Source organism: Gopherus evgoodei, chromosome 4, assembly GCF_007399415.2.
Source record: "Gopherus evgoodei ecotype Sinaloan lineage chromosome 4, rGopEvg1_v1.p, whole genome shotgun sequence".
Lineage (NCBI taxonomy): Eukaryota > Metazoa > Chordata > Testudines > Testudinidae > Gopherus > Gopherus evgoodei.
The window spans coordinates 139,623,142-139,646,528 of NC_044325.1; the positions used below are offsets into that span (position 1 = coordinate 139,623,142).

The following is a 23,387-nucleotide window of genomic DNA, read 5'->3' on the forward strand; positions in this document are numbered from 1 at the left end:
TTGGCGCCGCAAGCCTGGGAGGCGGGAGAAGTGAAGCAGCCATGGAATGATCGGGGAGGAGGCAGGGCAGGGGATAGCTGGGGCGGGGAGTTCCCCTGCATGCTTTCCCCCCCAACTTGCTGCAGGCAGCCCTCCCCGCTCCCCTGCCCCAGCTTCCTCTGCCTAAATGCCAGCGGTAACTGGGGTGGCTGAAGATCTGGCTGCCACGGTCGCTGCCGAAGAAAATGGCACCCCCCAAATCCTGGCACCCTAAGCAACTGCTTAGGTTGCCTAAATGATTGCACCAGCCCTGCCGGTAGTGCCCCTTAGCCCATCTGCACCCTCTTCTGGGGTCGATAATCAGCAGTCCTACACCCCAGCCACCATGTCCAACCAGGGATGTGGTGTAGTACAATGGCCACTCCCTATGGCCAATGGCTGGGTGTACTGCAAGGGGTGAAGGGGGGGACCCAGGCCCGCCCTCTACTCTGGGTCCTGGCCCAGAGACCCTCTGGCAGCAGCCTCGCTGTCCTCCTTCTCTCCCCTCCTCTGTCTGTTTCCCTGGGCCACTTCCCCTATAGCCCCTTGCACCCGCTAGGCCCTTCCCTTCAGGACCTGCAGCCTAGCGGCTATGGGCTCAAGCTCTCTAGCCTCTGCGAGCCTGGCCAGCACTGTGCTGTCTGCAGTGCTATCTCCACCCTTGGAGACTGACCTTCCCTCTCAAAGGCCTGGGACAGACTGCTCCCTTCCTGAGCAGCCTTTATATAGGGCTGAGCCTGGCCCTGATTGGCTGTCTCCAAACTGGGCCCTGATTGGCTCCCCATAAGTCCTTTTCTGATTGGCTCCCTGTCTGCACAGGCGCCCTGGCCTGCCGCAGCCCACTCTTTCCAGGAGTGGGGCAGTCCGCCCCACTACAGGGACTCAGATGTTTTTTGGACAAGGGTACCCATGACCATCTCAGGCCTTAGCAACTCTGCTGGGATTGCCATCTACACTTAACTGTGATGGTGATTTTTACGATGTGGGCAGTATTTGAGCATCTGCCTTTGGAAACTTGACTGAGATCCAACAACCTCATTGCACATTAAGCAGTTTGGTAAATACTTTAGGTCATGGTACACCTGAGTCAGCCAGGGAGCCAGATTCTACTCTCATCTACCCTGGTGTAACTCCACTGAGTACAGCTGAGCTACTCTGAATTCACTGTGGTGTGCCAGCAGGTTTGTATGGAGCAGGCAGTGGAGAGGGTAATTATTAATATTTTTCACCTCCTAACCCCGTTGTCTGTGGATCTCAAAGGGCTTTGCAGTCAGCGAGTGGAGCACCTGTGTTGCAGAGGAATTATCATCCCAACATTGCAGAGGAGGTAATGAAAGCCTGTCGGCATCTGTTTTGAGATAACTTAGGAGGCTATATGAGTTCCAGGCATTATCACAACTAAACTAACCCCAGGTTGCTCCCAAAGATCCATTCCATGGAATCGAAGAGAGCCAGGGCCAGGACCAATATGACAGATATTTCCACAAGAGCCTGGCATGGAGAAATCAAGCTCACACCATTCAGCAAAAACAACGAGGAGTCCTTGTGGCATCTTTGAGACTAACAAATTTATTTGAGCATAAGCTTTCGTGGACTAAAACCCACTTCATCAGGTGCATGCAGTGGAAGATACAGTAGGAGAATATATATACACGGAGAACATGAAAAAATGGGTGTTGTCAGGGTTCATACTTTGTATTTTCAGTTTAACAGAGTTGTTACACCTTCAGCATTGTACAGCACATGAGAGTAACAGTAAGGTTGCCAACATTGTATTTAAAAAATACAGGACCAGTTTCCTGGCCGTGCCCCTCTGTCAGTGCTACTCAGATTTGACCTGGCTGCCCCACCATGCATGACAGGAGGGAGGCCAGGCCAAATTCTGGACTGCTTTCCTCTGACAACACTCTACATTGAAACAGATGATAAAAGGCTCTCAATACTGATTTAGTTTGGGACAGGCAATTTTTTATTTAAATAAGGGACAGTCTTAAAGACACAAGACTATTGGCAACCCTACAAAACTGGCCCCATCTGCAGCCAGTACAGCAGAGAGCTTCCGTGGATATTCAGCCCCGCTAAAGCTCTGCTGGACACTCAGCAGAGTACTGTGCACGGGTCCATCCTCTAGTCTAGAGCCATGTGCTTTGAGCTTTCCAAGGTTGAGTAGGCTCCAGCACTGCCTCTTTCCTTGGCCCCTCTGCACGCTTCATGGAGACGGGAGCTCGTGGTCCAGCTGCTCTAAACCTCCAGGACCCCACGGCCATTCCAGTAGTTTAAGCTCCCCCTTTCCAAGAGCTCCAACTTTGTGGGTGCTTCTGGGTTACAGGTTACTTCTCTAGGGGACATGTGACAGAAGAAGCACGTAACACACCGACTTTGCAAAAGCTCCCAAACCAACCACTCTATAGACGCTCAAGACGTATAAAGACATAGTCCAAACAATGACATCTGTGTGCATTTCCCTGCTTCAGATTGCTAACTGTTCTTGAGTATTCTTTGGGCTTAGGTTGGAGCCCGCTATGAGTCCAGGATCTCCTCTCCTGCATGTGGCTTCTCCTCCAAATCACAATGTCTCTCTCCTCTTCATCCAACTTTCTTTTTCCTCAGCTGCTCCACAATTTCAACAGGACTCTCCCCCGCCCCCAGCTATGAAAACATGCCCCACTGTTATTCTCTGCTGCTCAAGCTTCCGTTGAGTCTCTCCTGAATCTCTAAGCTGCTGCAGTTTTTAAGACCCCGTGCTAACACTGGAACTTTTTGTTCTGCTTCTGGGAAAATTCCATTCCTTCAAGCCTCCAGTGCCCCATGCAGTGACATTGGAGAAAGCGAACTTGATCTGTCATGCAATTACTCCTGTGTTCTCCCCAAATAAGATCTGTTCTGGTGCTGCTAGTCTATAATGATCAACCTGTCCATGACCTGGTGCCACTCTCCTCTTAGCACAAGGAGCATGAGGCAGAACAGAGTCAAGGGCAGTCATAAGACATAAGGAAACAGACCGTTCATAAAATCAAACTGGAAACCATCATTTGTACCTAGCCAGAGTGACTCAATATTTCTCAGTGTGTGGCTGTGGGGAGGGCATTCTGACCCAGCTGGAAGAGCAGCTTGGAAAGAAAGCGGAGGATTGCTTTTTCCTCATGGATATCAGGGAACCACTGAAGCAGACCCACTGCATTATTAGATGTAAAACTACTGAGGTGGTAGAGAGCCCAGCTGATATCCCAGGGAATGCAACTGGAAGGGGAGCTGAGGTAAGGAGCTGCATCACTCTGCATCCTCTCTCCATGCTATTGTGTATGAAGTCTGGGGTACACAGTGTAGAGAGGGGTGGTCTATTTAGGGGACGAAGGCTTGGATACAGTTTGGGGAATGGGCACCCGTTTCTGCTCAGAGCCTTGGCAGGGATGACATCATCAAGTTCAAGTACAGAGATGCTTCTGGACGAGGAGATTTGTATCAGCTCCTCTCCCCCTCAGACAGGTCTCCAGTGCTTGCTTCAGGTGCCCCATTGCCCTGAAATGAAAGGAGAACAGTTTTCTTTGAAAGAATCTTATCTGCAGTGAGGTGTATGTAGCCTGTCTCAAGAAGAGGAGGAAAGGGTTAATAAACTTGCAGATGATACTTAATCACTTAAAATTACCAACGATGGATAAATCCAAAGCTGATGGCGAAGAGTAGCAAAGGGAGCTCACAAAACTAGGAGACTGGGCAAACAAATGGCAGCTGAAGGTTCAATGTTGATAAATGCAAAAGTGATGCACATTGAAACATAATTCCAACGAACCATACAAAATGATGGGGTGTAAAATTAGCTGTTACCACTCTAGAAACATCTCGGAGTCATTGTGGATAGTTCCCTGAAAACATCCACTCGATGGGCAGCAGCAAGCAGTTAAAAAAGCAACAGATGTTGGAAACTTTTAGGAAAGGGATAGATCAGAAGACAGAAAATATCATACTGCTACTACCTAAATCCATTGTACAACCACATTTTGAATACTGCCTGCAGTTCTAATAGCTCCATCTCAAAAAAGATATATCAGAATTGAAAAAAATACAGAGACAGGCACCAAATACATTTGGGGGTATGGAACAGCTTCCATATAAGGAGAGATAAAATGACTGGGACTGTTCAGCTTAGAAAACAGATTTCAAAGCGGAGCGGGTTATGATAGCAGTCTATAAAATCATGAAGAGGGAAGTGTTATTTACCCCCTCACATAACACAAGAACCAGGGGTCACCTGATGAAATTAATAGCCAGCAGGTTAAAACAAACATAGAGAAGTATTTCTTCATATAAGGCACAGTCAACCTATGGAACTCCTTGCCAACAGGATATTGTGAAGGTCAAAAGAGGAACAGTGTTCAAAAAAGAATTAGATACCTTCATGGAGGATAGGTTCATCAATGGCTGTTAGCCACAGTAGTTGGGGTGCAACCCTATGCTCTGGAGGTCCCTAACCTCTGACTGCCAGAAGCTGGGACTGGATGACAGGGATGGATCACTCCATAATTGCCCTGTTCTCTCTTACAGTCTCTAGGAAGTACCTGGACTGCCATTGTTCGGAAGACAGCATACTGGGCTACATGGACCATTGGTCCGAACCAGTATGGCCGTTTTTATGTTCTTAACTTCCTTGAAGGAGGAAAAGAACCTGCCACACCCCAAAGGATTGAACAAACTGTCATGCCTATGGGAGGTCAGGTGTTCTGAAGGAAGTGCAGGGCCTTTTAAAACCAGGCTCTCTGGGGGTGATGTGTCTCAGGATTGGGAATAGAGCTGGTTGACAAATATGAAAAATATCTTTTTTCCTTTTCTCACTAGAAAGACAAAACTTTGTTGAAAATTGGTCAGTTTTTGACCAGTCCTACCGCTAACGGGAAAATTGTCTCTATTTCAAGGTCCGCCCAGTCTAGTCTGAGCCCTGAATTGGATCTATTCTGGTGACTGCCACGTCGAAGAGGACAAGCAGTTTTCCAGGGTCTCAGAGAGAGAGAATAAATGTCCAAGGGTAATTTTCCAAAAGTTCGAAGTTTTAGTCTCAAAACTGATGTGGGCCCTTAGGAGCGTACATCTTATCAAAAGTCAATGAGACTTAGGTGCCTAAGACATAAGTCAGTTTTTGAAATGGGACTTAGAAACCTTATGGATTTTTGAAAACTTCACTCTAAGTTACCAACAATCTCCTTCAGCTTTCTGATGAGATATTGTTCCTTTCTCTTTCTAGCACTATTAATCCCTTGAGTTTGGTCTACAGTCCACTCTTCCTAACGAGTCCTGGCTTTGGAAGTTGACCAAATACTCTGATCTCCTGGATTTCATGTCATGAGCAGGACTTTCCTTCCAGAACTCAAGTCACTTGTCATGGGCTATATCTACATTGGCAGAAATGGGACTTGTAATTCACCACTGATGGAGCTGTTCTGGTGCTAGCCAGAACAGAAGCTGTAGTGGAGCCTTTCCTCATTGCGTTGTCTAACCCTGCTTTCAGCAGGACTAGATGACATGGTGATAAAAAAGTCTGGGCCTCATTAACTATCACCAGTGGAGCTATGCTGGTTCCCTATCTGGCAGCATAAACAAAGTCCTGTGAGGAATTCCCTGCTTCCCAGTGGGCCCATATGACAGATAGTTTGGTTTTAAGAGACAAGCTGTCATTTCGCACCATGAATTCAAGATTTGTTGGTGCCTGGGTGCTTCCTCGGAGGCGGTTTCTTCTTCTCACTGGGAGAGCTATCATCACAGCTAACAGGGTCTTGTTGATGAGGAAGCCAACTGCCAGCCACAGGAAGGTAGATCTCGAGTTGAGGGAACTGGTAAGGAAAGAAGGAAAGGAGAGAAGCAATCGATTCACAAGGATCAGGAGGGTTTCGGAAAACATGTTGGGACTGAATATAAAATTAGAGTATTTCCTTCATTCTTTGCCATCCAGAACAAATAAACTCAGATACTTAAAATGGGATTTAAGGTTAAAAAAAATTCATGTAAGCCACTGTGTCCCATGGTGTCAAAACTTTAGCCCTCAAAAACATACTTAGTGTAGTTGCCTCCTTCCATGTACTGTACTACGTCAGTGGATGGATGTATCCTTTCCCCTTATAGGAATCATCATTCCATAGCACTGGAGTGGGAAATCCATGTAAGTCAGTGAAGTTATGCTACGGGTGAGTTTCTCCAGGAGTTGGGAGATAGCTTTTTGCTTCATATAGCGTGACAATATCATCACTTTCTTATTTGGTAGCAATGGATAGCCTCTATATCCTTCAGCCACGGGAAAGCAAAGCCAGTGCACATCTCAGCTAAAATAGCAAGTGTGTGTTCACAGCGGTGTTTTTGGCTCATCACTAATGAAAACTCACTAGTAGTTTGCACCATGCACACTGCCATGACTAGTGGAAAGAACTCATGAAAGACTGGGTCCAAATGCAGAGAACGTTCTACAAGGCCATAAATACCTACATACAAAAATAGTTAGTGAGATATGCATCATCCCTATCAGAGACACCATTTCCACATGCAGTTAGACAGGAAATAACTGTGTGGCAAATGCTTACCACACTGAATTACTGCAAACAAAGAGCACTGAGAAATGAGGGTATGTCTATACAGAGAGGGTAGTGTGCACCAAGCTGGTGTGCCGCATGCTAACTGGCCGTGTGACTCCTGCTGCTGCGCATACTCAAAGTTCCGTATTGACTTTAAGCCAATCGGGAGATTGAAGCACATAGTGTGTGGTAGCAGGGCCCATAGGGCCAGTTAGTGCACAGCGCTGCAGGTTTACACCCCAGCTTGCCGTGCACTAAATCTGTGTAGACATGTGCTAAACCTCACACCAGCTGTCAGACCTGGCCTCTTGAACTAAGTCTTCACAGAAAAAACAACATCCCTGCATGAGCTGCCCTCGGGAACTCCAGCCATTCTCCTTGAGTGGCTGGTCAGATTGCCCAAGCCCTTCCGTTCATACTGTCAGCATCCCAGGCCTTCCCCTCTGCAAGGCATGTGGCAGGGGCCAATGGTCACCCTGTTACACTAGGCTAGCCAGGGATGAGCAACAAAAATGATGTAAGGCATGGAAAGGAACCACGTGGGGAGGTAAATGAAAAGATTCGATTAATAAACTTCAAGGCCAGAAGGGACCATCATGAGCATCTAGTCTGACCTCCTGCACATCACAGGCCCCAGAACCTCACGCACCCACTCCTGTAACAGACCCATAACCTCTGGCTGAGTTACAGGTCCTCAAGTTACAATGTAAAGACTTTGAGTTATAGAGAATCCACCATTTACACTAATTTAAACTTGCTAGTGACCCATGCCTCATGCTGCAGAGGAAGGCAAAAAAAATGGCAGGATGTCCTCCAATCTGAGCAGAAGGGAAATTCGTTCCCTTCAGCTAGACCCTGAGCATGTGAGCAAAATCCACCAGCCGACACCTGGAAAGAATTCTCTGTAGCAACTCAGAGCCCTCCCAATCTAGTGTCTAGGATTGATTAGCTCAGAGAAATACAAATAAAATGGATATGGTGATAAAACCATGAATGGGCCAGACAGGTAAATCAGGCTCTTCTATTTACCCTTTGAAACCAAAAAGACACACATTTAAAATATATAAGACAATAATATTTTGTGTATACAAATCAATAATTAGCATTTGGAACTCATTGTCACAAGGTATTATGAGCCAGAAGATTAGCTGTATAAAAAATATTGCATGGTGTGACGGATCCAGGCCAGTGGGGTACAGGAGTCTGGGTAGAGGGGCAAATATACTGGTCACTGGATGAGTAGTTTTCTGTTCTCTGAGTGACCAGAGCAGGGGGCTGTACTAAAGTAATCAGGAATCTGCTAGAACCAATTCAGGCAGACAGGCTGATTAGATCACCTGCAGCCAATCAAGGCAGGCTAACCAGAGCACCTGGGTTTTAAAAAGGAGCTTACTCCAGTCATGGGAGAGCCAGAGGAGAGGAAGTGTGTGTGAGGAGCTGGGAGCAAGAGGCACAAGGAGCTGAGAGTAAGAGGGTGTGCTGCGGAGGACTAAGGAGTACAAGTGTTATTAGACACCAGGAGGTAGGTCCTGTGGTGAGGATAAAGAAAGTGTTTGGAGGAGGCCATGGGGAAGTAGCCCAGGGAGTTGTAGCTGTCATGCAGCTATTACAAGCGGCACTATAGACAGCTGCAATCCACAGGGCCCTGGGCTGGAATCCGGAGTAGAGGACGGGCCCGGGTTCCCCCCAAACCTCCCAGCTCCTGATCAGACACAGGAGAAGTTGATCCAGACTGTGGGGAAGATCACTGAAGTGAGCACATCTGCCAAATAAGTGCAGGACCCACCAAGGTAGAGGAGGAACTTTTTCACAACGGCCGATGAGAACATTGACACAACACCTTGGACCCTGAGCTGCCTTGTGGTACCTTGCTGCACCTGAAGAGAGATGCAGGATGCTGCACGGGATAACATCATCTAACACGTCTTGATGCTTCCATGGTTTACTGGTGTTTAATTTTCACTAATACCTCAGATTATTAAAACAGAATAATTGCATCAATGAAATCTGCTTTTTTCACTCTTTACATTTCTTGCTTCCTTGTTCCATTTCACCCTGCTCCTCTCTCCAAAAAGAGATACCAGGCAGCTGCATTTTTCTGGTTCTCACAACATTGTGTTGCTTGAGTTTTAACAAAACAGAGGAATAACTAACAACTATAGTTTTAAAAAAGGGTTGTTTAATGGGCTAGAGAGACAAGACAGGCGAAGTAATATATTTTACTTGACCAATTTTTTAAAATTTTCCTCATTTTTTCCACTGTGCAAAATTTTGATGAAAATATCATTGAAATTCAAAAATGACGACTAACTCTAAAGAAACATTTCCCCGCTTACTGCTTTTCTTTCTAAGAACTTTTTTTTAGGTTAAATTAGCTGCTAATGGTCCTTTATGCAATGTTGTTGTAGCACAGTTGGTCCCAGGATATTAGAGAGACAAGATGGGTGAAGTAATATTTTTTACTCAACCAATTTCTGTTGGTGAGAAAAGACAAGCCCTTGAGCTTACACTGAGCTGTTCTTCAGATCCGGGAAATGTACTCAGAGTATCACTGCTAATACAAGCTACATACAGGGTCCTTTGAAAAGCTGTATGATAGTCTTCTTTTATTTCATTGCTTCTTTTTTGAGCTGGTCCTAGAAATGTAAGGATATTTGGGGGACATTTTTGAAATTTTTTATTTCATGAAATATTTCACAGAAAATTTTGAAATTTTTCAATGAAAAATGCCTTATTTCAATAGGGGAAATAAATCACCCTTCCCCCCTCCAATGGAAAAGCAGGGGTGAGAGAATAAAAAAAACGAGGGAGTACTTTGCCCACTGAAACTAAGTACAGTGAGGGAGTGACTTGATTATAATCTATAAGTATCTACACTGGGAACAAATTTTTAATGGACTCCTCAATCTAGCAGAGAAAGGTATAACACAATCCAGTGACTGGAAGTTGAAGTGAGACAAATTCAGACTGGCATAAATTGATAACGGTTAGAGTGATTAAAATTTGAACAATTTATCAAGGGTCTTGGTGAAGTCTCCATCACTGACAATTTTGAAATCAAGATGGGATGTTTTTCTAAAAGATCTGTTCTAAGAATTATTTGGGTCAGTTCTCTGGCCTGTGTTATACATGAAGTCAGACTAGACGATCACAGTGGTGCCTTCTGGCATTAGAATGTCTGAATCTCTGAAAATGTTCTCAATAATTGAAATATTTTTCATTTAGAAAAAAAAGCATTTTTGAACAAAATGAAATTTTCATTTTGATTGAAAAAATATTTTCTGTCTGAACTAAGTTTTGATGGAGAATTTAAACCAGCTCTACTTCTCACTTTTGCTGCACTTCTTCTCCTAGATGAAAGCAGATTTACCAGCTACTGTGGGGAGGCCAGGCACTGACAGGAGGTGATGGTTACAAAGATGATTTCTGTGACTTTAGAAGTACAGGAAACCCTGCTCCAATAGCTGGGGGACTAGATTGCTCTGCTACTATATACATTTTTCCTGTGATTTTAACAATGAATGATATAACAGCATCCACTTTACAGTATATTATAGTATCCTTACCAAATATGGTGCTTCAGAGCATAAATTACACATTTTAGTTGATATATGGGAAGACTTGTCTCCACCAGAGGTTCAGGTTCAAGACCTCACTGGGCTAGAGGCTCCATAAACAGACATGGGTCTGGCCCTATTTACCCATGCATTCAGAATGAAGCTAAAGCCTACACTGGTTCATCAAAGGCTAAAATTTTAAAGGATTTTTTCTAACAATCCTGGTATTAAAACCCAAGGTAAACTGTGTAGTAGACTGATTTTTATATTTAAAGCTACTGAGTTACTCCAAAATCTAGTAGTATTTCCTATTTACAGTTAAGGGTGGAATAGAAAGAATAAAATAAAAACAATGCGGTACTATACTTTAGATGTGAGATCTGTAAAAATGGATGCAGTTAAGTCTGGAATCAGGAACTAGTAATGGTGCTTCAGCATTAGAGATGAAGGCATCTTTTTTACTATTTTTTCCATAGAGACTAAATTAAAATTAATATTATCAGTTTCACCTAAATATTAATTGATACACTAAAAAAACATACTACAAGGTGTGATGGGGCAGCTACAACTCACTGGCAGAAAGGGGTTAAAAGCAGCCCTAGGGAGGCTGTGGTGGAGGCAGCAATTAGAAAGGGGTTGAGAGGAGCAGCCAATCAGTGCTCAGAAGACTCATATAAGACGGGCTCCAAAGCAGGTGCAGAGCTCAGTAGCTGGCTGGAGCTTGAGAGGAGAGACAGGTTCCTAGCAGGAAGAAGGAACCCAACATCTGGGACAATGGATTGCTGCAAGCAGGGACTGGGGAAGCTAGAGAGAGCTCCTGGCTGGCTGCTAGGGCCTGCAGGCTGAGGCCCTTAAGTAAGGGCAGAAGAGGGTGCTGGAGCTGCATGGGAAGTGGCCTTGGGACAATGAACTGCAGTTGCCACTCAGGGCAGTAGCTGGGCAAAGATTGCAGGTCCCCTGCAAGGGGGGAACACAAAGCATGGCACAGCTGGAAGGGAGTGTCACTGATAAGGATGCTGCAGTCCTGGGAGTAGTGTGGGTCCTAGAATGAAAGTGATGGTGGTGAGGCACCACCAGAGAAGAGCACCCTGACAAGTAGAGCTAATTCCTGTGACAGCCAGAAGGAGGTGCCAGAGAGGTAAGTACCACCCCGTCACACAATGGCCATCAGACCAGTGCCTGGGATAGCTCGCACACCTAGTTGGCTTTTTCACATCACATGTTCCTTCCTTTAATGCTAAATCCTGTCTATGCCATTTGACATATGGAGTAAGGTCCTGAACTTCTCTCTGTGTCCCTGTGAAAACAAGCTAGTCTCTGAAGCCCAGCTGAGCTCTTTCAGGCAGGGAATGTCTTTTGTGTTCTGTTTTGTACAGCGCCTAGTGCAATGAGGTACTGGTCCATGATACCACCACAATACAAACCAGAGACCCTGAAAAGAAAAAAAAACCTAAATTGAATAAACCAGTAAATAGAAGAAAGTGATACACTGCTGGGGAAATATTTATAGGGCTTCCGCAGCTTCCACTGAGGACAATGGGCACTGGCTGGCGTCAGGAATGAGTAGGGGCAGCTCTGCTTTTACAATGGCTGATGCAGGGTAACTGTTTGGATTCAATGCATCCAGATTTAATGTCATTTCTCTTGCTCCAAAGAGCAGCAGCTGTGAGGCTAATGATAATACAGTGACAAGACTAGTAAATTCTCAACGAGACAGGGCCTAGATTCATCTGCCCATTTACTATGTGCCATTTAACACTGGTTGCAGGTAGGAAGAGGACACTAATCTGGCACCTTTAAAGGAGGACCTGCCTGCATTCAGTGCCACTGTGAAAAGCTGCTGTTTTCTCTCTGAAAAGACGAGCATGTTGGATCAGCCGCTAACAACCCCTTGGAGGTGTGCGAACACAGAGGCTGCCTTAGAGGAAGGGGTTGGAGCCTTACCTGCTGTCTGCTGGGGTGACCCAGCACTAGCTGTGCTAAGGACTAGGCTGGTGTGACCTGTGCTTGAGTAACTGGGACGACACATTGTAGTTGTAGCTGCAAATACAAACACAGTTTCAACACCTCAGGCCGTGTCTACACCAGCCTTTATCCCATAACATTTCCCCGCCAGTGCTAGTTACTCCTGGTGCAGGGCTAGTGGAGACAAGCTGGCAATGCTGTGAGCACTGTGTCATGCAGACCTACTTGAGCAAGCTAAGAAACACAGTGGTTAAAAGCTGGGTGGCCACCTGAGCCTTGTACACTAGCGTTCAAACTGTTGCTACTGAGAGAAGCAAATGGTATGATGGGGAGGTTGCTCTGTATGCAAAGCTTCTCATGTAACAAGAAGCATGTAACAATCCGAGACAAGGCCAGCCACCAGCATGTGAGACTCAGGCCATTAGCATCACCTGTGAACAGCTCCCCACAGTAATAAGGACACAAACTAAGAAACAAAGCTTTAGAAACATGCAAAAAATTGATACAGCAACAATTTCTAGGGCCATTACTGCACATCCCTGCAGGTCTCCATGAAGTATCAGGGCTTACAGACTGTGCATTCAATCACATGTATTATGATTACAGCAGGATGACATTTTTGGACTGAAACAATTTGGTTGAAAAAAAGCAGGTTTGGGTCAATTGAAATAGTTAATGAATTCATGTTGGATTTTGTCAAATTGTTTCTAGCTAACCAAAAATTCAGATTTTTGCACAGCTCTAAATCTGATATGGACTTAATGTCTGACGGCTTCCCTTGGACATGACTATCCCCACCGTTCTGTATGGCTCTACTGCCATCTTCAAAAACAGGCCAGAGAAAGTCACTGGGCTCTTATAAATAGTTTGCTAAATTTCACTCATTTAAGAAAAATAAGTAATTGGTGCTTAAAATACTATGAGTCTGTGCATCATAGAAGAACCTAGATAGAACTAATTGAACACAAGCAAAGGGGAGATGAGAAATTAATATTTAAATAGGTCATTAAAAACAGAATATTCACATGGCTGAGTCCTGGTCTCAGCTGATGTTCTACATCAGTGCCTAGTGTGAGTTATGAAAGAGGAGACAAGGGTTTTGGGTGGGTGGAATTCTGGAATAATCTGGGAGGAGGCAGAGAGAGGAGGAGGGAGAGAGAGGGGAAAGTGGGACTGAAATCAGCACCCCCCACACAACACATTTTCCCTACCAATAAATACTCACCCTTGGTAACAGCCAGTTTAACTTCAAAGATTAGGTAAAAACTGGGAGGCTTGTAGTGTGCACACCAGTACACCCCTGCATCGTCTACGTGCAGATTCTCCATGGTGACAGTAACAATCCCTTTCTGGGTGTCGTCATGTATCCTGGCTCTGCCTTTCTGAGCCCTGTTTTGGTATCCGTAGTATCTGTGACCAGTATTGACCAAGACATCACATCTATTCTGACCTTTCCTTCTGCACCAGGCTTTCTTCACCTCTTTGTAATCCTGTGTGTTGTATGGACACTGGACAGAGAGATTCTGCCTCTCAATAGCATCGTATTCTTGGACTTCTGGAAAAGACAAAAACTGGTCAGTACGATCTGGTTGAGAGGTACAATGACGTACATTTCCTATGAGTGTCATATGCCCAATGAGCCAAACTCTTCCCTGGTATAGCTCCAGTCACTGGCTTCAGCTGAGTTACAGGAAGGGTTGAATGTGAACTGGTGTATTTGGTCTTGTTGCCACACAAATCAACTGTCTGGGCTGTTATCTTTGCACTTGATCATCCCAAAGTCTCGCAGAATGAGGGAAGTTACTGATCCTTTCCAGGCCAGGTTCTCCGAAGAGCTCAGTGTGGGGTGCACTCTGGGTCCTGAGCTCTTGGAAATCTGGCCCTGATTGTTGGGACTCAGCACTTAAAATGTCCCCCTCAGATCTGCTTCTTTCATAAATAACGTAACCATATAAATTGACAGCCCCCACCCACCCCAGGAGCTATTAGAAGGGAAAACAGGAAAAGACTATTCTAACAGGAAGCAGGAATGGTCTGCTGGCTGAATTGCGGAGGTGCTTCAGAGCAGTTCACAGTGTGAGACAGGAGAGAGGAGACGAGGATGACAGATTCTGTGGGCAGTCAGGAGGAATCGATACAGGCAGGGGAGAGATGATAAAGCAGGGAAAGACATGGGATTATATTCAGCAGAAAAGACCGTTCTCCTGAAAGGAAATTACTCACCCTTGGAAACATCCAGTTTAATTGTCATCAGTGGATACATTGTATTGGGCAGGTAATAGCGCGCGCACCAGTACACGCCGGAGTCCTGCACCTGCAGCTTCTCCATGGTGATGGTTACAATCCCATTGCCGGTGTGATCCTCTATCGTGGCTCTTCCAAAGGTAACCTGTTATGGTATATATATGATGTGTAAGAGGTGCTAACTAATGGAAAGCATTTCTCATCTCTCAGCTGGCACCAGGTTTTCGGCGTTGCACTGTAATCCCAGTAATTGTAGCGACACTCAAGAATGAGCCTCTGCCCCTCCACTCTGCTCACCACTGCGTCAAACTCTTGTGCCTCGAATCCTGGAAAACACCAAACCCGCTCAGTAAGAGCTGAGGTGGAACAAGGCTGCCTGCTGCCCCCTCTGTCCTGCACTCAAGTGCTTGGACCAAACACATCCCAAGAACTGGAGCCTGGGAAAAATGGAGATGAATCGGTACAAGCAGCAATTACAAATCATTCTCCTATCCAGGGCTGGATTAATGCAGGAGCTTTAGGGGCTGCAGCCCAGGGCCCCATTCCATGGCCTCAAGCCGCTCCTGGAAGTGGTCGGCTGCTGGCACATCTCTGCAGCCCCTGTTGGGGGATGTGGGGGGGTGGAGGAGGCCTCACCTGCTGCCCCCTCTCCCAGCACTGTCCCCACATCTCACATTGGCTGGTTCCTGGCTAATGGGAGCTGTGTGGGCAGCGCTTGCGGGTGTGGACAGCACACGGAAACATGCTGTTCTATTCCCCCCAAGGGTGTGCAGAGATGTACCAGCAGCAGGTTGCTTCTGGGGGCACTGTGGGGCTACGCTGCTGGCTGGGAGCTGCCTGTGGTAAGCGCCTCCCGGCCAAAGCCTGCATCTCACACTCTCCTGCACCCCAACCCCCTGCCCCAGATCAGAATCTCCTCCTGCAACAAACTCCCTTCCAGAGCCCATACCCCTCACCCTCTCCTGCACCCCAGTCACTCTGTCCCAGACTGGACCCCCCCTCCTGCAGACTCCTTCCCAGAAAGAAACTAATATAACAGCTGTTCTAAGGTGAGTAGTAGGCTGTTTGAATTAACTTAACTATATTCTACATGTTTTAAAACTGAAATGTAACCACAGAATGGCCTTATGTTAATTAAAAGGCAAGTGTAGTATAGCGTTAATAGCCTCAATGCCATAATTGTGATCATTTTGTCTTAAATTAGCAAAAAGACTTGTATACAGGGGCCCCACAAAATCTAATAGCCCTGGGCCCACAGGAGAGTTAATCCGGCCCTGTTCCTAACACCTGCCTGGAGTAACATATCCTGGAATATCTCCTGTAAGTGTCTTCTGCACACAGTGTGTTTTTTCAGTATGTATTCCCATGTTCTTTGTTTATTTGTAACATTTCAGTCTCTCTGGTGGTTAAAGTCCCTGTGTCATCTTGATCTATTTACATGTAGGGAGCTGGCAATAAACCAGCCCAAATCTTAACTCATTGCAGCATCAGTCAGAATAACAGTGGTAAGTCACATTAAATATTCAGCTCTCAGAAGATAGGTCATGTGCTTGATTTACCCTGGTGTAAGTGAAAGCAGAATCAGGCCTGTTTTTTTTTTTTTTTTAAATCTCTCCTCAACGAAGAAGCTGGACAGTTGAGCACAGATCTTTGAGCTGGGTAGTTCTCTGCTGCACTCACACAGAGACGGTTTGGATATTCCAGTAGATCTTTTCCATCTCTTGTTTCTGTGACTTTAGGAACTTTGCTCTCCCATCTAACATCTGACCTTTCCAGTGTCATGATTGTTCCCATTCCTAGGGGATAGACCACTATTTTAATTTCAAATAATTTAGGACACATCTCTAGCTGCGTGAAGCTGACTGCTCCACAACTGAAGAAAAATGAAGCTAGCCAGAAAGATTTATGCTCATTCCTTTATTATGTGTTTCCTTATCAATCCTGCCCAGGAAGAATGGGTGCCACACTCAAGTCTCTTTTCAGACCCTTTCCTCAGGGCACAGTTTATTAAAAAACCTCACAAGATACACAAAACAAAAGCAAACCCCCCTCTGGACAAACAGGCTGCAAGGACCCAGAGAAACTTTCCCTCTGCCCTTGTAAAAGGTCACTCCCCCCTTCCCTTTAAAACCTTGCTGAATCAGGTGACAAGCAGCCTGTAATGGGGTGGTCTGATCCTTTATGGGCCACAGGCCTGGAGTTGGTCAGCGTGTCCAATTAGCCCTGCCTGCCACAGGGGGTGGAGGGGGGAGAGTGATGTTTAAGTAGTAAATCAGCTGGGTGTGGAGAAGCTGATTCTCCTATAAAGAGCAGCAGGATGCTGCAGAGAGGGGATGATCAGGAAGTTGTAGAGAGATGGCAGGGAGTGGAGTGAGAGAGGCTTCTGCAGGGAAGACCCTGTGACCAAGTGAGTAACTCAACTAGGTAGGTGGGAAGAGCTGAGACACTAGCAGAGTTTGGGGCTGTGTCTAGCTTACTGCTGGGGGAAGGACTTTTGGTGTTAATATTTGAAAATTTCAGATAATAAACCAGACTCTAAGTAGGGCTGTTCTCACTGGATTCATAAGGTCGTGTGTGGAATTTATTTGGTAAATACCTTGAAAGGGTGGAAACGGAGGCAGGTCCCTACACAGCAAATCTTTGGCCATGAGGGGGTGCTCAGGAGGTGGCTGGTGCCTGGGACAGCCTTTAGCTATATCCTGGCTGTTCTACCCATGTCACACAGAGACAGTCCTGCCCCAAAGAGCATATTAGGGCTGCTGATTACTCTCATTAACTAATGTGATTAACTCAAAAAATTAATTGCAATAATCGTCATTTTAATCGCACTGTTAAACAATAGACTACCAACTGAAATGTATTAAATATTTTTGGATGTTTTTCTACATCTTAAAATATATTGATTTCAGTTACAACACAGAATACAATGTGTACAGCGCTCACTTTATATTATTATATTTGTTTACAAATATTTGCACTGTAAAAATCATAAAAGAAATAGTATTTTTCAATTCACCTCATACGAGTAGTGTAGTGCAATCTCTTTATCATGAAAGTGTAACTTACGAATGTAGATTTATTTTTTTATTGCAAAACAGTGTACACTTTGTATTGTGTTGTAATTGAAATCAGGACTATTTGAAGATGTAGAAAACATCCAAAAATATTTAAATAATGGTATTGTATTATTGTTTAACAGTGGGATTAATGTGCAGATAATCGCAATTAATTGTTTAATCGCTTGCCAATCCTACATGCCCTCTAAATAGACAAGGCCAACTCAGGCTGGGAAGGGAAAAGGATATAATGCCCAGCAAAGCGAACAATGCAATGGCTGCCAAAGTGAAGCCCTCAACAGTTCTCAAGGGACAGTCCATGGACCATTGCTGGTCAGCAGAGCCCTGTGTGATGGTGCACAGGTCTCAATGCTTTAAGAAACAAGCAGTGAGGATTGAGCTGTATGCAGCTAGAGCCTGTCTGCACAGGGGACATTGCTGCCAGTATAGCTATACCAGGATAGCTGGATATCGCCCTGTGAAATAAGTCTACAATAGGGGCTTGCACTGGTGCAGCTACACTGGTTTAACAACACATCCCCAGTTTGTGAGTGTGAAAAGTTGAAATTTCCATGAAGAGCAGACAATAATTTTCCATCAAAACAGTGTTGAGAAAACGTTTTTGAACAGTGCTACTGGTGGATGCTAAGCACTTTTTGAAAATCTGGCCCTGTTTTGTCTCAGTGCCTGGGAATTGCCTCAGGGAACAAAGGTCTACTTCTGCTCCCTCTCTCTCCAGCATAAATCTGAAGTAATCCCTTGATGTCAAAATAATTATGCAGATGGGAGATCAGAATTGGTTTCCTAATGGTTACAGCTGATTTCCTATGGCTGCTGTGTCGTTTTCTGGACATGTGTGTGAGAGCATGTTTGTTTTACTGAGAGAGAAGAGAGAATTCTGTATTGAGCAGAAAGCGAGTACCCAAAAGAAAAGGAAGTGCTTGACTAGTGGTCACTAGACCTGCACTTGGGAAGAACTCTTGTAGCTGTTATTTTATATTTAAATTATGCAAGTTTCCAGAGATTCAGAAGATCAAGGCTTGAATGTGCTAGGGCTGTACAAACCACATAGGAACAGTTTATAGTCTATTCTGCAGTGAGCTTAGCAGGGGCTTAAGAGGACAAGTGACACAAGAAAGGTGGAGATGGTTGAGGAGAGAGATGCAGTCACACTTACATAATAACACCATTTTCTGTAGAGCTCTGCGTGAGGGGTGCTTTGAAATATTGTAGAACTGCTGCCACTGGACTTAAGCCAGTTTTGTACTGCAAATTTGGGCTTCCCTGATGCCTCCGAAAGGAATTCCCACTTCCTGTATGTTTATTTTGATAGAGGGAATTTCCTTCCGATATTTTAAGGCTCCTCTTGTGCCTAATTAGTGGGAAAGCGCCCTGCTCACCCTACAGTCTATGCAAATAAGTCATCACAGGCCCCACAAAAGCATTTTATCAGAATTTAATCCAAGGAGACCTTTTAGTGACTAAAATAAACAATTAGAGGCCTTGATCTATCATATCAATAATTGGCGTCTAATGGAAACTGGACACCCATGGGCCAGGTTTTTCTGCGCTGTAAATTCTGCATCAATCCATTGACTTTAAATGATGCCAATTTGTGATGGCAGATGATGCCATCTGATTATCTGGCCCAGAATCTATCTCCGAAAATTGCCAATTACATATAAAATTGAGATCTCCACCTGTATTTTTGCAGGGATACATGTGTGGGTGCTCAAAAATGTTTACCCATTGAACCTGGAGTTTCCAGTATCTGGTGTAAATTGGTGCAGCCACATTTACTTCAGTAGCGCTCTGGTGTCAATTTACATCACTTGAGATATTGGTCTGGCAGGGATCCTCATGCTCCTTACTGTGCTGTTTCTCACACAGTTCACAGCACATTTGACAAACTAAGCAGGGAAAATATAGTCCCAATCCCACCTGCTCCTGCCATGGAATGTCCATGTTACCCCCAAGTATCACAACATTCTTCCTCTTACCTGAGATGCAGAGCAACAGCAGCAGGAATCTCAACTCCATGCCTGTCTTCAAGCCCACAGAAGGGGCATTGCTGGAATATCCCATGGAACGTGAAATGGATTTTTAGGAAGTGTCGTCTCTCTGAGCTCTCCCCTATCGACACTGCAGCTGCATGAGGAAGTGGCTGAGGTCTTGCCTTAGCGCGGAAATTTCATCATGTTTGCAACAAAACTGATATTAAGATAATTTAATTGTGTATTTACGGAAGTGGATGGCAACAAAAGAGTTGGGAGGGGGGCTTTACACATCCCTCGTGGGCAGTGTCACTGGCTGATCTTTCACAAACTGGGCTAAAGGATCATTTTGTTAAGTTCCCTGTATGGGAAAGGGGGAAATAAGCTGGTGTCTCAGGCTCAAATCAAATCCCAAAGAAAAAAGGAGTGCATTTTAAGAGACATGTTCCTGAGCACGGAAATGTGATGCATTAAAATGCACCCCCTTTTTGCTTTGTAGTTTGATTGGAGCCTGAAAAACCATCTCGTTCCCCTTTCCCATGACTCTTGTGATCAAGAACTGAGGATCATCTTTTGACACAGCTTCCACCAGGACAGTTGAGACCAGTTGGGTTGTTTTTGCTACTATGGCGTTGTCTCTGCTGCAAACTGTATGATAGAATCCTAGAGAAATAGGGCTGGAAGGGACCTTGAGAAGCCATCAAGTCCAGCCCTCTGCGCTGTGGCAGGACCAAGTAAAACCTAGATCATTCCTGACAGGTGTTTATTCAGTCTGTTCTTCAAACCCTCCAGTGACGGGGATTCCACAACCTCCCTTGGAAGCCTGTTCCAGAGCTTAACTACCCTTACAGGTAGGTTAAATACTAGGAAAAACTTTCTAAGTGTCCCTGCCACGGATTAAGTACGTTACTTCTTGTCCTACCTTCAGTGGACATGGAGAGCAATTGATCACTGTCCTCTTTGAACAGCTCTTAAGATATTGGAAGACTGTTATCAGCTCACCCCTCGGTCTTCTTTCCTCAAGCCTCAACACGCCCAGGTTTTTCAACCTTTCCTCATAGATTTTCTAAACCTTTGAGCATTTTTGTTGTTCTCCTCTGGACTCTTTCCAGTTTGTCCACATCCTCCCCAAATTGTAGTGCCCAGAAGTGGACATAGTACTCCACTTAGGGCCTCACCAGTGCCAAGTAGAGCTGTACTCTTCCATCCTGTGTCTTACATACAAGACGCCTGTTAATACACCCCAGAATCATATTAGCCTTTTTTGCAGCTGCTTCACATTGATGACTCCTATTTCGTTTGTTGTCCACTGTAACCCCCAGATCCTTTTCAGCAGTAGTACCTCTGAGCCAGTTATTCCCCATTTTGTAGTTGTGCATTAATTTAAATGTTGTGCACTTGTCTTCATTGAATTTCATCTGTTAGTTTCAGACCAATTTTGAATTTTAAACCTGTCCTCCAAAGTGTTTGCAAACCCTCCAGTTTTGTGTCATCTGCATACTCTCCATTCCATAATCCAAGTTTTTAATGAAAATATTGAATAGTATTGGATTCAGGAATGATCCCTGCAGGACCCCACTAGATACGCCCTTCTAATTTGACAACAAACTATTGATAACTACTCTGCGAGTACGATCTTTCAACCAGTTGTGAACCCACTTTGTAGTAAATTCAACTGGATCACATTTCCCTAGTTTGCTTATGAGAATGTCATGTGGGAATGTGTCAAAAGCCTTAAAACAATCAAGATATGTCTAGTCTTCTGCTTCCCTCTCTCCACTATAGGTCAGTAATGCTATCAAAGAAGGACATTAGGCTGGTTTGCCATGGTTTGTTCTTGACAAATCCATGCTGACTGTCCCTTATAACCCCATTATCCTCCAGGTGGTTACAAAGTGATTGTTTAATAATTTCCTCTAGTAGCTTTCCAGGTTTCAAAGTTAAGCAGACTGGTCTATAATTCCCTGGGTACGCCTTGTTCCTCTTTTTTATAGATATGTACTATGTTTTGCCCTTCAAAAGTCTTCAGGGACCTGTCCTGTCCTCCAGGAGTTTCAAAGATAATTGAAACAGCTCCGAGATTGCTTCTGCTATTTCCTTAAGTATCCAAGGATGAATTCAGCAGGCCCTGCTGATTGAATACATCTATCTTAGTTAAATATTCTTTACCTATTTTGGTTCATATTCTTCCCTTAGTTGTCAATATTAATTGTGTTGAATATCTGGTCATCATTAACCTTTTTAGTGAATACTGAAGCAAACTAGGCATTAAGCACTTCAGCTTCCTTGATGTCATCATTTGTTAGCTCTCCTTCCCTGCTAAGTAGAGGACCTGCACTTTTCTTGGTCTTTTTCTTGTTCCTAATGCATTTAAAAACATCCTATTGCCTTTTATGTCACTTGCCAGGTGTAACTCATTTTGTGCCTTAGCCTTTCGCTCATTTTGTCCCTACATACTTCTGCTGTTTCTTTGCATTCCTCCCTGTCAATTTGACCATATTTCCACTTTCTGTAGGATTCCTTTTCTATGTTCAGGTCATAAAGCGCTCCTGATGGAGCCAGATTGGCCTCTTATGATTCTACCATATTAGAACTAACATCAGCCTTAGTCAAGGGCTGTCCTGTTTAGCACCGTGTCAGCAGGTTGCAGTTAGCCCTATGATCCACTCATGATTAACCATGACTAGATGAGGCTGTTAACACCCAACAGTCCATCGCTACACTGAGTGATAAGTCACATCAGTTAAGATGTTTTCCAGCAGGAAGTAATTTTTGAGGGCAGATAAGCCCTATCTGGATTTGGCCAAGGGCAGGGTCTTCTCATTGCTTGGTCTTGTTTGTGCAGTTCCCTTATGGAGGAGGCCACTCTGAATTCCTCTGAGAATGTGCAAAGCTTTTTCCATTCCATTTATAATGCCATAGCTTCTTGTTCTCACCTGTGCACTGGAAGGTAAGAGTCCATGACAAGGGGCCCTCCACTTCCTTATTAAACCTTGATATTCCACATATGGGACTGTAATGGATTGAGGGACTCACCACCTGGTGCCTCCTGCTGATGACTCCAGGAATTAGCTCTGTCTGGTGGAGTACCCCCTCCTGGTGGTGTTCCATCTGTCTTTCTGTCCTCCATTGGCATCTCTGGACCCACGTTGCTCCCTGCTTGGCGGCGTCCTCTTCAAGGCCACTGCCCTCCGTCAGTCAGGGCTGGTGCAAGGGTGTTTCGTGCCCTAGGCGAAACTTCCACCTTGCCCCCCCCCACACTTCTGCCATGAGGCGCCCCCCCCTGCGGCAGCTCCCCCCTTCTGCCCTGAGGCACCCCCTTGCAGCAGCTCCCCATTCCCCACACTCTGCCCTGAGGCACCCCCCCGCCCCAGCTCACTCCTGCTCCACTCATGAGCACGAACATGAGCACCCTGAGCACTCTGTCACTGTTTCACTTCTCCTGCCTCCCAGGCTTGCAGCACCTAAGCTGATTGGCGCCGCAAGCCTGGGAGGCGGGAGAAGTGAAGCAGCCATGGACTGATCGGGGAGGAGGCAGGGCAGGGGTTGGCTGGGGCGGGGAGTTCCCCTGCATGCTTTCCCCCCCAACTTGCTGCAGGCAGCCCTCCCCGCGCTCCCCTGCCCCAGCTTCCTCTGCCTAAATGCCAGCGGTAACTGGGGTGGCTGAAGATCTGGCTGCCACGGTCGCTGCCGAAGAAAATGGCACCCCCCAAATCCCGGCACCCTAAGCGACTGCCTAGGTCGCCTAAATGGTTGCACCAGCCCTGCCGGTAGTGCCCCTTAGCCCATCTGCACCCTCTTCTGGAGGTCGATAATCAGCAGTCCTACACCCCAGCCACCATGTCCAACCACCCTCTGAGTCCAATCCTTCTTTTCAGGGATGTGGTGTAGTACAATGGCCGCTCCCTACGGCCAGTGGCTGGGTGTACTGCAAGGGGTGAGGGGGGGATCCAGGCCCGCCCTCTACTCTGGGTCCCGGCCCAGAGACCCTCTGGCGGC

The 23,387-nt window shown here is 45.5% G+C and overlaps 1 pseudogene; it reads right to left on the bottom strand.

Annotated features, from left to right (window-relative positions):
- Positions 1-19,536, bottom strand: part of LOC115651272 — a 36,911-nt pseudogene extending 17,375 nt beyond the window's left edge.
- Between the last annotated feature and the right edge of the window lie 3,851 nt (positions 19,537-23,387).